The sequence below is a fragment of the Apostichopus japonicus genome, chromosome 1 (assembly GCF_037975245.1).
Source record: "Apostichopus japonicus isolate 1M-3 chromosome 1, ASM3797524v1, whole genome shotgun sequence".
Taxonomy (NCBI): domain Eukaryota; kingdom Metazoa; phylum Echinodermata; class Holothuroidea; order Aspidochirotida; family Stichopodidae; genus Apostichopus; species Apostichopus japonicus.
Genome location: NC_092561.1, coordinates 9,274,233 through 9,286,793, shown reverse-complemented (window position 1 = coordinate 9,286,793; position 12,561 = coordinate 9,274,233). Strand labels below are relative to the sequence as shown.

Below are 12,561 nucleotides of genomic sequence, written 5' to 3'. Positions count from 1 at the left end.
AAGTAACTGCATATAGAAACACGGAAATTGCAGGTTTATCGTCGCCGAACATTTGTAGGTGGGGTGGGGAGGGGGCCCAGCAAAATGAATGCAACATTTAGGCACCACATGATGCAGGCAATGCAAGCTGGCACCATGGGCGCGATCGCGGAGCCCTGTCGGCTCGATCGAGGTTAAGGGGGCCAATGCACCTGAAGCTTTGCGGTTTTCATCATTTCCAGAACTTTTATCATCTTCAGACAAGTAGACTTTTTGAAGAAGACGAATTTCAATTATTGCCAGTAGAAGCCGAAAGAGTCGTGTATCTTTCTGATATTTTTTCTGAACACATCGCAAATTTCAATTGGGAAGGGGGAGTTGAGGGCGCCAAACATTTGTTTATGGAGGTGGGTGCATTTTACCCCATAGTGCCTATACCCATGGGCGTCAATCCTGGGGAGGGGGAGGGGGACATGTGCCCCACTTTTTGAGAGAGGGGACACAATATCAAATGTTCCCCCGACTTGTGCACATTTGTAAACCACTTACCTATACTGGGTCATAAGTTTTTACAACTCTTATATTCCTCTATGTAATTTTTTTTTTTCTTTTGAGTTCAGTCAGTCGACAGGAATTTGGGATTTCTGTACATACATGATGGATTTGTACCAAAGTTGTACAAAGGTTTGACTTAACTAAGACTTGCAAGGTTAAACAAAAGTATAAATTTTGACAACATTTGAGATTTGAGGACTATTTTTTCCTTTCCTATGTCACTATTAAGCCACCGTACAATTCAAAGATTGATTCGTAATACATGGAAAAATAAATTCAGATTATTGTCATATTTTCTGCATCGCTCCAAACGTTAAAGAAGTATATTTTTACATTCCTCCTTCAATTTGCTATTCAGAGCACCGATACGGGTTTCCTATTGGGGTGGGAGGGGGGCCAAGAAAAAAGTTGTCAAAATTCACCAACTTTACATGTTGAAAAGGTCTATTTGAAAATGATTGCTTTGAAAATTATTGGGGACCATGCCCCCGCCCCCAACCCGGTGTCGGTGGCTCTGCAAATGTCATTTCAAAGTCTACTTTGGCGGAGTGTATAGCCTAGTGGTTAACGCCGGCGTCTCCCAGTCATGAGATCCCCGGTTCGATTCCCCGCCGACAGCAATGTGTGTCGTCTGGCAAGGGTGTTGTTCAATAACAACTTCCCGACATGGACGTTAAATGGATGTGTGCCGAGAGATTGGCTTCGGTCAGCTTGCGAGTCTATAAGCCTGCATGGCTTCTTTCGCGAGTTCCTGCTTGCGGGAAGATCACATATACATACATACATACATACTTCATATACGCCTGGTTTCATTACAATTTCGGTTTGTTCATGGGGTTATTTAGTTCAATGTTGTTTGGCTTAGTTTCCATATCCTCGGAACTAGACCAATATATATGAAGAAAACATCTTTCAACTTATCCTATTTTCTCCCTACAAGAATACCATTATTAATATATATAATATTACAGTCACGAAACTTACTTCGACTGCCCTCTCCCCAGTACAAAAAAACAAGTATGGCTTAAAGGTAATTGGAACATGCTTGTCGCACCTATACACAGTACCTGGACTGTAACAATGTGCATTAACGACGGTTCCTGCAAAATGGGGAAGTAAATCTATAGACTGACGTCCCATCTGCCTTTACCTATATTTAGAAACGCCTTTGGCAGGCTCTCATCCGCTCACGTTATTGAAACCGGTTAACCGAGAAATGTACACCGGCTGTATGTGCCGAAATGTTGGGGAATTTACTTACTAGCTTTGGAATCATATCACATATAATCTTTTGTTTTTAAATTGCGTCTATTATTAATCTGTAAATATCATCACGACCGTCTTAGTACAATGCGAATAGATTTGGCTTGAGGGTCAGAAAGCATGTTTTAGGCCGGAAACTGCTATTTCCGAGCCCTATATGATCAGCTAGTCAGAATCGGAGTATAGCTTGTTTGGCCTACGATACATTGGAAAATAATTCAGTTCATTATATACACTAAGCTTAGGTTAAGCCTACCAGAACAGGATAAACATCAGTTTTTAAGTACAATCTAATTTATACATTTGCTTGATATGTACTGCAACTATGTTTTCTTTTTAATTCACTGTTTGTGTGTATATAGACCTCCACCATACTAATTAGTCTGTGACAGCAATGGGATCTAGTAATGTTCTACTTGACCTTGTAAAAGCTGGTGCCTATATTTTGGTTTCGATGATAATCGTAAGCTTTGCTTTCATGATTGTGTGGATGGGTGGGTGTGTGTGCGTTTGTGACGCCCAGCTAGTAAACACAATATCTGAAGAAGGGAAAAGTCGGACGAACTTGTGATTAAAAGTACGATATTGAGTACAAGAAGCATATTATTTGTTGTGGAGATCAAAGGAAAAAATATGATACTTTCATTTCCAACTTTATTACTTAAAACCTTAAATCAGTTACAAAATATTTCGAGCTTTATCACAGCTCTTCTTCAGTTGCAGGAATGAGATGAAAGAGACTAGACCTTATTGGTATTTAACTTAGCATGTATACTCATAAAAGAGAGATCCACTCTTTCGGTGGATCCACAGTGGATCACTGCTTGTGCTAAGTTATCAGCTGAATTTGCAGCACTGTGCATCTGGATCAGTTGTTATAGATCCTGTATGAGTATTTATGCACTCTGTTGTTTGGACAGGGTGGAAGAAGCTTCCCACACAATAGTTTATTCGTCCCTCACAGAAAGAACAAAATAACGTCCCACCATGCATTGTCGCACTCTGACAGAGAACTGAGTCAATTATCTCAAAGTATCTCTTCTAAATTGATTGATTAATTGATCAATTCTTGATGGATCAAACCTTGTGCTCTGTTATCAGCTGCACTGCAGCACTTTGAGTCTGTATCAAAATTTTACACTAGAATACTGAGTTTATTTGTCATTCTCAGAAGGAAAACAATGATTGGCTACCATCGTGCATTGTACTCCTCTATTACATAATAATAGAAGATTGAGTCAATTATCTCAAAGTTTTGTCTGGACCAGTTGTTCTAGATCTTGAATTACGACTCGTCTGTTTGGTTCTGGATCCAATAAATGCTGCAGCATAAATTTAGTTCCACTAGAGATGTTGTGATGCCATCTTAGAGGGCAGTCTTTTGCCTTCCTAAGGGATGCGAATGGTAGTTTTCCAAAGACCATACAATAGTAGATTACACCCACAGACCAGACTGTAGACTTGACCAAGTCGTACGCCCCGTTTATTCGCTCGGGAGGTATGTTCCATAACAGTGTCCCACCAGCTGCGGGTACGATACATTGATCATTGACGACCTCCCTGGCTAGTCCATAGTCGATGGCTTTAAGCTGATCTTGATCACAAATCAACACGTTACTGGGTTTCAGGTCTCCATGTACCCAGCCACATCGATGGATAGCCATCACCATGGAAACGAGTTGTTAGAGGAAGAAGAAAGCCATAGATTCAGACAGCGGTACTCGTCGTCTTAAATATGAAGCGAACGAGATGGATAGCCCTTACCATGGAAACTGACTGACTGACTGACTGTTCCTCACTACCACAATGTGACTCTGGTGGTACCTGACTGTAATTGTGTTCCTCACTACCACAATGTTATTCTGGTGGTATTTGACTTGTGTTCCTCACTACCACGATGTGACTCTGCTGCATGGTATCTGACTTCCATTGTGTTCCTCACTACCAAGATGTGACTCTGGTGGTATCTGACTTCCATTGTGTTCCTCACTACCACGATGTGACTCTGGTGGTATCTGACTTCCATTGTGTTCCTCATTACCACAATGTGACTCTGGTGGTATCTGACTTCCATTGTGTTCCTCACTACCAAATGTGACTCTGGTGGTACCTGACTTCCATTGTGTTTCTCATTACCACAATGTGACTCTAGTGGTATCTGACTTCCATTGTGTTCCTCACTACCACAATGTGACTCTGGTGGTATCTGACTTCCATTGTGTTCCTCATTACCACAATGTGACTCTGGTGGTATCTGACTTCCATTGTGTTCCTCACTACCAAATGTGACTCTGGTGGTATCTGACTTCCATTGTGTTTCTCACTACCACAATGTGACTCTGGTGGTATCTGACTTCCATTGTGTTCCTCACTACCACAATGTGACTCTGGTGGTATCTGACTTCCATTGTGTTCCTCATTACCACAATGTGACTCTCGTGGTATCTGACTTCCATTGTGTTCCTCATTACCACAATGTGACTCTGGTGGTATCTGACTTCCACTGTGTTCCTCACTACCACAATGTGACTCTGGTGGTACCTGACTTCCATTGTGTTCCTCACTACCACAATGTGACTATGGTTTTACCTGACTTCCATTGCGTTCCTTGATCAATACCACAATGTGACTCTGGTGGTACCTGACTTGTGTTCCTCATTACCACAATGTGACTCTGGTGGTACCTGACTTCCATTGTGTTCCTCACTACCACAATGTGACTTTGGTGGTATCTGACTTCCATTGTGTTCCTCACTACCACAATGTGACTATGGTTTACCTGACTTCCATTGTGTTCCTTGATCAATACCACAATGTGACTCTGGTGGTACCTGACTTGTGTTCCTCACTACTACAATGTGACTCTGGTGGTACCTGACTTCCATTGTGTTCCTTGATCAATACCACAATGTGACTCTGGTGGTACCTGACTTGTGTTCCTCACTACCACAATGTGACTCTGGTGGTACCTGACTTGTGTTCCTCACTACCACAATGTGACTCTGGTGGTACCTGACTTCCATTGTGTTCCTCACTACCACAATGTGACTCTGGTGGTATCAGACTTGTGTTCCTCACTACCACGATGTGACTCTGGTGGTATCTGACTCATGTTCCTCACTACCACGATGTGACTCTGGTGGTATCAGACTTGTGTTCCTCACTACCACAATGTGACTCTGGTGGTATCAGACTTGTGTTCCTCACTACCACGATGTGACTCTGGTGGTATCTGACTGCCATTGTGTTCCTCACTACCAAATGTGACTCTAGTGGTATCTGACTTCCACTGTGTTCCTCACTACCACAATGTGACTCTGGTGGTATCAGACTTGTGTTCCTCACTACCACAATGTGACTCTGGTGGTATCAGACTTGTGTTCCTCACTACCACGATGTGACTCTGGTGGTATCTGACTTGTGTTCCTCACTACCTCGATGTGACTCTGGTGGTATCAGAATTGTGTTCCTCACTACCACGATGTGACTCTGGTGGTATCTGACTTGTGTTCCTCACTTTCACAATGTGACTCTGGTGGTACCTGACTTCCATTGCCTTTCTGGCTCCTGCAATGTGACTCTCGGGGTATCTGTAAAATATCCAAATACACAAGACAATTACTCAAAACTAATTTGGTCATACCTGCACTCACTCGAAGAATTAAATGAGCTAACTAGACATACACACGTCTAATTAGTTAACTTCTACATGTGGCAGATACTCTAGTAAAACATGTTGGCTTTTATTTTTTGACAGATCAAAGACAGTTTTTGATCCAATGAATTAAGGACAGCAAATAAATTGCTACCAACTGCAATGTCCAGATCTAAGTTTTAGTTCCGGGTTTATTTCCTCTCATTTCATGTGACATCAAGTCAGTAATAGTGATCACCCAGCTGCATGTGTATGATTCACTGCCAATTCATCTCGCAGGTATCAGAGAATCTTAGCTAATGAAGTGAGTTTGGGGTAACTGAACATTTTTGTTTTTCTTGTTTCATCGAGGGTGGCTGCAATGCAAGGCAGCAACCTAGGTTCAATTCTCACTCATAAAAGTTCCACCCCACTTTGTTCTTCCACCGTTCAAAGTTCAAACCAAAATTAATTGTTTTTTTTTAGAAGAACTAATTGAGTACATGTACTTTAGACATGACCACTTTCACTTTATGATGGCAATCAAGTACCTTTCATGGAAGCAAGTGGCCCCAGATTCTGCAGCTAGCACTGTTCATTTCTGAAAACATTCTTTAAGCACAGACACTTCATTACTTAGTAATATTGTCGCAAAGAGTACCTTTAGAGTGAATTGCCTATTGCATATTACCCTCCTGTTGTTGCAACTGGAAACTTGCAGGAATTTGGGAGTGGCCAGTGGTGGAGCGTTCATACAGTCAGAGGGGCAGATGCCCCCCTTGTAAATCAATGAAGATTTCTTAATTCCATATTCCTGAACTCAGTAATCCAAAGATTATTCAACGCAGATGTAATGTGTCGATTCGTTTATTTTGCTGTGATATCTGGTAACTGTCTGGTAACTAAACAAATGAAAAAGAAACATACGTTTGTAATTAAACAACCAGGAAGTCAATTAATGAATAAGTCAATTATTGAAGAATAAATACATAAATCCAAATCATACAGAATAAATAATCATGTGAACAACAAATATACAACGTTTTATCAATAAAAACACAACTAACATAAAATCTTTGGTTTTACACTGGAAAACACTTCTTGCTTAAATTTACGTTCTTAATATCGACTGAACTCATATACATGACCGTAAAGACAGAACCAACGAAAACAAATTTCAAACACATACCCACGCACACTCGCACAAACACGCGCAGTAGCACTGCAAATTTACATGACGCACACTTTGTAACAATACACAAACAACACATCGTGTGTGCGCGTTTACACCCCTGACGGACTCAAATGCCTGCTGGCGCCATTTCAGCTTTTCACCACTTTCTACATATTCGCGATTATTGACTTTTTAATTGCGCTCTCAAATACCTATTGACATTTGTCACATTTTGTTGGTGTAATTTTCTGACAAAATGGCGATGACACCCATTTATTCTTCGTTTATCTGCAAATTAGCAAGGCCCGGAAAGGGTCATTTCCGGTGATCTATAGGGAGTATATTTACTCAAAAAATTTCTGTAGGCTCCGGCCAACCTGTGGTGGCACTCCGCTTAGATAGTGTCAAAGCGCCCCTACAGACTATTCTCACCCCCCCCCCCGACCAATACCCCTAGCTCCGCCACTGGGAGTAGCCTTTCATGGAATTTCATTTTTGGTTATGCTTTGCTGCTGTTGAGCTAATTTCTCACTTTATATTGCAGTTGCCTACAACTTTTGAAAAAGGTTGCTTACAACTTTCATCACTGAAAAAGGGCAAGTCAGCAGGAGTGGATAACATCCCAGCAGAACTGATTCAAGCAGGGGGAGAAGCTGCCATCAACACACTACACACAATCTGCAAAAAGATCTAGCAGACAGGAAACTGGCCCACACCATGGACACAGTCTTTGGTCATCACCCTTCCAAAGAAAGGCAATTTACAACAGTGCCAGAACTATCGCACAATCAGCCTCATCTGCCACCCGAGTAAAGTAATGCTAAAGATCTTGCTAAACCGACTGAAACCACAAGCAGAAGCAATCATTGCGGAGGAACAGGCTGGATTTAGAGCTGGTCGCAGCATGACAGAGCAGATCTTCAATCTCAGAATACTGTGCGAACGTTACCTACAACACCAGCAAGACCTCTACCATGTCTTTATAGACTTCAAAAAGGCTTTTGATAGAGTCTGGCATGCGGCTCTATGGGCAACTATGAGGCACTACAACTTCAATGTCAACCTCACCAGAGTGATCCAACAGCTTTATGACAAAGCCACCAGCGCAGTCATCTTCAATGGTGCAATAGGGGAGTGGTTCAGAACAACAGTCGGAGTCCGGCAAGGTTGCTTGCTCTTGCCTACTCTCTTCAACGTTTTCCTTGAGAAAATCATGTCGGATGCTCTAGATATGCATGGAGGGACAGTGAGCATCGGTGGCAGAACATGTAACAACTTACGTTCTGCCGATGACATTGATGCCCTTGCAGGAAAAGAAGCAGAGCTCTCCAGTTTAGTGGAACGCCTCGACAAGACCTCGGCAGCCTACGGGATGGAGATCAATGCACAAAAAACCAAGCTGATGACCAATAGCAGCGATGGCATCAACGTAGACATCAGGGCCAATGGCGAAAAGCTGGAAACGGTTCAGAGCTTCAAGTACCTGGGAGCAATAGTAACAGACGAAGGTTCAAAGCCAGAAATACTCTCCAGGATTGCACAGACAACATCAGCAGTAACGAAACTGAAGCTAATTTGGAAGGACAGGAACATCACCCTCCGGTCGAAGATCCGACTGATGTGCTCCCTTGTCACCTCAATATTCCTCTATGCCTGTGAGTCATGGACCCTGACAGCAGACATCGAAAGGAGGATACAAGCTGTAGAAATGAGATGTTTCTGCAGACTCCTCAACATATCCTACAGGGACCCCATCTCCAATCAAGAAGTGAGGAAAAGAATTGGCCAGGCTATCGGGCCCTACGATGACCTCCTCACCATTGTGAAAAAAAGCAAATTGAGATGGTATGGCCATGTCACAAGATCTACAGGACTAGCCAAGACCATACTGCAGGGCACGGTACCGGGAGGAAGAAGGAGAGGCAGACAGAGGAAAAGATGGAAGGACAACATCCCAGAGTGGACGGGCCTCAAACTGCCTGATGCCCTTCGAGAGGCCGAGGACAGGAAAAAGTGGAAAGTAATAGTTGGGAGGGCATCTGTGGCGCCCCTACGGTCTACCAGACTCCGGGATAGGTGAGGTGAGGTACAACTTTTCAATCATTTGACATAATTGACAGACTACATGAACAAAACTGTTCATCATTTAGAGAGGTCAAAGTTTTCAACTGCATGAAACAGGCAGAACACAGTTGAATGGATTAATTGCTATGGGATGAAATCTATTGCCTTTCTATTGAAATCTATCTATTGTGTTAACAAATCATTTAATTTGCTAAATGCAAATGAAAACTGCTGGAATACCCGTCCCTGATAAAATGCTTCACAATTTAGGTCACATTAATTTCCCTTTGAAATAAATTTTGACTTACATGGAACATAATAGATGAACATTCTACATCAATTATGTCACAAACATGAGTGTTACACATACCTTTCAAAAGTCCAGCAAAAGTTAGGTTTTCCAGGAAATTATTGCTCCTGGACACTTCCTACAACAAAAAATAAAAAATAAAATTATTAGGTGCAAAGATTTCTGAAAATTAAGTGACAGCAGCTTAAATTTAATTTTTTTAAATTTATTTAGTCAACATGGATTATACTCTGTATTGGGATGAATGCTTAACATTAATGTTGGGGAGCAGAACATGGCTCACAAATGATATGATGACCATGTTAGTAAATGTTTCACTAAGCATAAATATCAATACAAAATTTTACAGTAACAGTAGCTGTAGCTTGACTTCAAAAGCTATTATTTATGAAACAATTTATGGGTACTATTCAAAACATGGATTTCATCACCACAGTGTTTGATCTTAACTGCATCTGCTATTCAATGAATAAAGTGAAAATACAACAGATATAGATGGATAAAGCAGACCTTCTACAGTAACAAACTGCAATTTCTTGCCTATTAAAGTTTGTTTCACTTTTCAAGATTCAGTAAGTAATGTTTCAAAACAAATTAACCGTTGTTATTAAATTAATCTCAGACGATAGCCAGGTTCCTGCACTTGTAAGTGGAATATCAGCAATTTTAAGGTTTACAAATTTGAATAATATTGATCACAAAAACACTCATACAGTCAATTTTACAATTCAATAACTGATAATTTATTACCTAGTGAGTCTCTCATTATAATTTATAGTACACTATAAAATCCCTGTGAGTGGCAATTCAGAAAAGGGAAAATTGGAGATTTCCTTACCATTTCCCTGTCAAACTATGCTATACATTCTTTCTACATATTTTAAAAGCTCAACATAAACATGTTGGCATATATTTGCATGTTACTTTGTAATGCACAGTTAGGGGATGTGTTTTGTGCTGACAAATTACATCATCATAATGTCATGTAACACTATAGAATACAAGCTCATTTAGGTCTCTTATAGCAACCCTGGACTCCACAGCATCCCTGGGAGGCTGGGAGGAGTTTACTTCAGCAGTTTCTATTAACACTCTATTATAAGGAACAAGTTCAGAAAATGGTAAACATGTTCCCAACAATAAAATTTTAATAAGTAGCTGGGTACTAAGGATAATAGTAATTTTAAGCTACCTTTTTTTTACCAATACCACTAACAATATAAACACATGAATTGAGATGAGAGTATAAATCACCAATGAAAATGAACTATTTATCCATTTTATTTGCCTGCTTAGAGTGCTCAAATATATGAAATTTATATAGGCTTCCTAGCCTAATGTACAATCAACACCCAGGGTAAGATCTGTATTCCTGTGCCTTCTCCTTGTTGCTACATGGAGACCATCCCATAATTTCACAATAATGTGCAGGGCCTCTTTACCCTTCCAAACATTGTTGTGGTTAGGCTAACAGATTGCTGCAAAATAATCTTCATCTTCTGACCTTGAGCACAGAATTGGAAGCTGTACAATATTGTGCCTAACATTCTTTTAGGTTGCTGTAAACAAAAATATTGTTCTATCCAGTGGCGGAGATTTCTTGTCAGAAGTGGGGGGGGGGGGGGGTTGCAGGCCATTGATGAAATAAAAAGTCATAACTGCTGGCTCACTATCTAAGTGGAGAGCCACCATAAGTTGGTGCGAAGTGCACAAGAATTTTTGGGCAAATATTACCTCCCAGATTGCAGTAAATGGCACTGCCCAGGCCTGGAAAAGCTGCATTTAATCATTTCATATTTTGAAAATTGAAATCTCATGTTCTGTCACTGATGTGTTACTATAATTAATGAAAAGCAAGAGTTTTTGTTTTTTCATGTTGTAAGTAACTCAACTTGTAAATAAACGGCCACCATGGATTATATACAGTAGCCTATTGGCCGTATCCAATCAACTTTTTAAGAGTACATTTTTACCAAACGGTGCTGTGTAAGACGTAAGGCACGTGCAGCGAAATCGACCTCGCATTGATAGTGCCAAAGCGCGCTAGCCTAGCGACAGATTTCGACACTCATATTGCCTACGTACATGTACTAAGAAACACCTCGTTGAAGTTGGCAAGTGCATACAGTTCCAAAGCTATTCAACAGTGACAAAACGTTATTTTGTGTATGTCTTTTGTGAGGTGAAGTTAGCGCTATGAGCTACAAGTTCCGATGCGCAAGGTGGGGGAAAGGGGCTAGAAATAATGTGTGGGTCAATTCTAACTCGGTTTTCGGTCGTTAATTGTTGATGTACCAGGTAAAAGGTTGACATCATTTTAACAATTTCAAATTTAATAAATTTGATTTATTATGCCATTTGGAGCACATAACATAGGCTATAACAGAATATTACTGGCAAAAACTAGGGGGGGGGTTGATTGTGTGGGCCAACCCCCCTCTTCAAAAAGTGGGGGTGTTAAAACCCCCCAATTTCTCCGCCAATGGTTCTATCCCTCCATGATGGTCTGAAATTTTGACCACACTCCTGTGTCTTTGCAAAATTCTAAGCTAAACTCTGTTCTTAATGTTTTAGGCGAAATGTTGGTGCTGCTGCAAGTGTTATAACATTAAAAACAGCTGTTTACTAAGCCTAGCCTACGGTAGGCCTACCCTTGGATAACAAATTTCCAAAATCTGACAAAGGTATACTGTACTGTAGTTGGCCTAGGCCTACCCTACTAAGTTACTTTAGCCTGCAGCTATGGTTTACAAATTTGCTAAACCAGACAGCTCCTTGAATGTATGGATAAGCCTGCCAGGTGCACCATGATCATTGCATTCACCATGTCCTAAAGTTCATAAAATTACAATAACGTAAACCTAACTAAGAAGGTTGTAGCATCATTACAACACTTGTGCTAAAACGTTGGCAAGAGGCCAAAATGAAAGCCGCTAGGCCTAGGGCCTATACAGAGTCACGGTTGGTGATAAGGCTAGGCCTATACTGTACTGTAGTTCGCGAAGCCGCTCACGGTAGGAGTAATTTTGACCTGTAATTTGGACTCAGTTTAGAATTAAGAAGGCCTCCGGATAGTTTTAGGAAAGCTTTCTTTCCTTTTATTGGAAAAATGTAACCTTTTATGCCCAAAAGACTGAAGTTTAAGAAACTTACGTGTGCTGTTGATGCTACGCTATACCTGCGATTACGTTAATGTAATCCACAGTTAATGTATTGTGCGCATGTGCACTGCAGGTACGGTGTCTTTACTTGGTGCGATGGCGCTCTGTACAGTTGTTGTAATACGTTTGTTCATCTTACTAAGATAATTGTTTTTCTCGAGATATGACCACCAAAAAAACGGAAAATACATCCTGTGCTTAGTTCAATATGTCTAACAGCCGACCCCAGGTTGTCGGAAATATAAAGCAACCTGGTATTGTCAAAAATGGCAGGGAAATTTAGTGTCAACTTAAATTACACATAGGCCTTTACCTAATTCATACATTCGTTATATGCATTCGAATGGCAGGCTCATTTCTAAGCTCAAAATACTCTTTTAAATATGAATAAATTAATCGCTTCAAGGTAACTTTCGATATA

The 12,561-nt window shown here is 40.8% G+C and overlaps 1 long non-coding RNA gene across 1 annotated transcript; it reads right to left on the bottom strand.

The window, feature by feature from the left end:
* Positions 1-1,552: 1,552 nt before the first annotated feature.
* On the bottom strand, positions 1,553-12,185 carry LOC139966791 (uncharacterized). Its single transcript, XR_011792755.1, has 4 exons — positions 12,133-12,185; positions 9,040-9,097; positions 6,093-6,333; positions 1,553-5,387 (listed from the first exon to the last, which is right to left on the bottom strand). It is a non-coding gene; the product is annotated as an uncharacterized lncRNA (long non-coding RNA).
* Between the last annotated feature and the right edge of the window lie 376 nt (positions 12,186-12,561).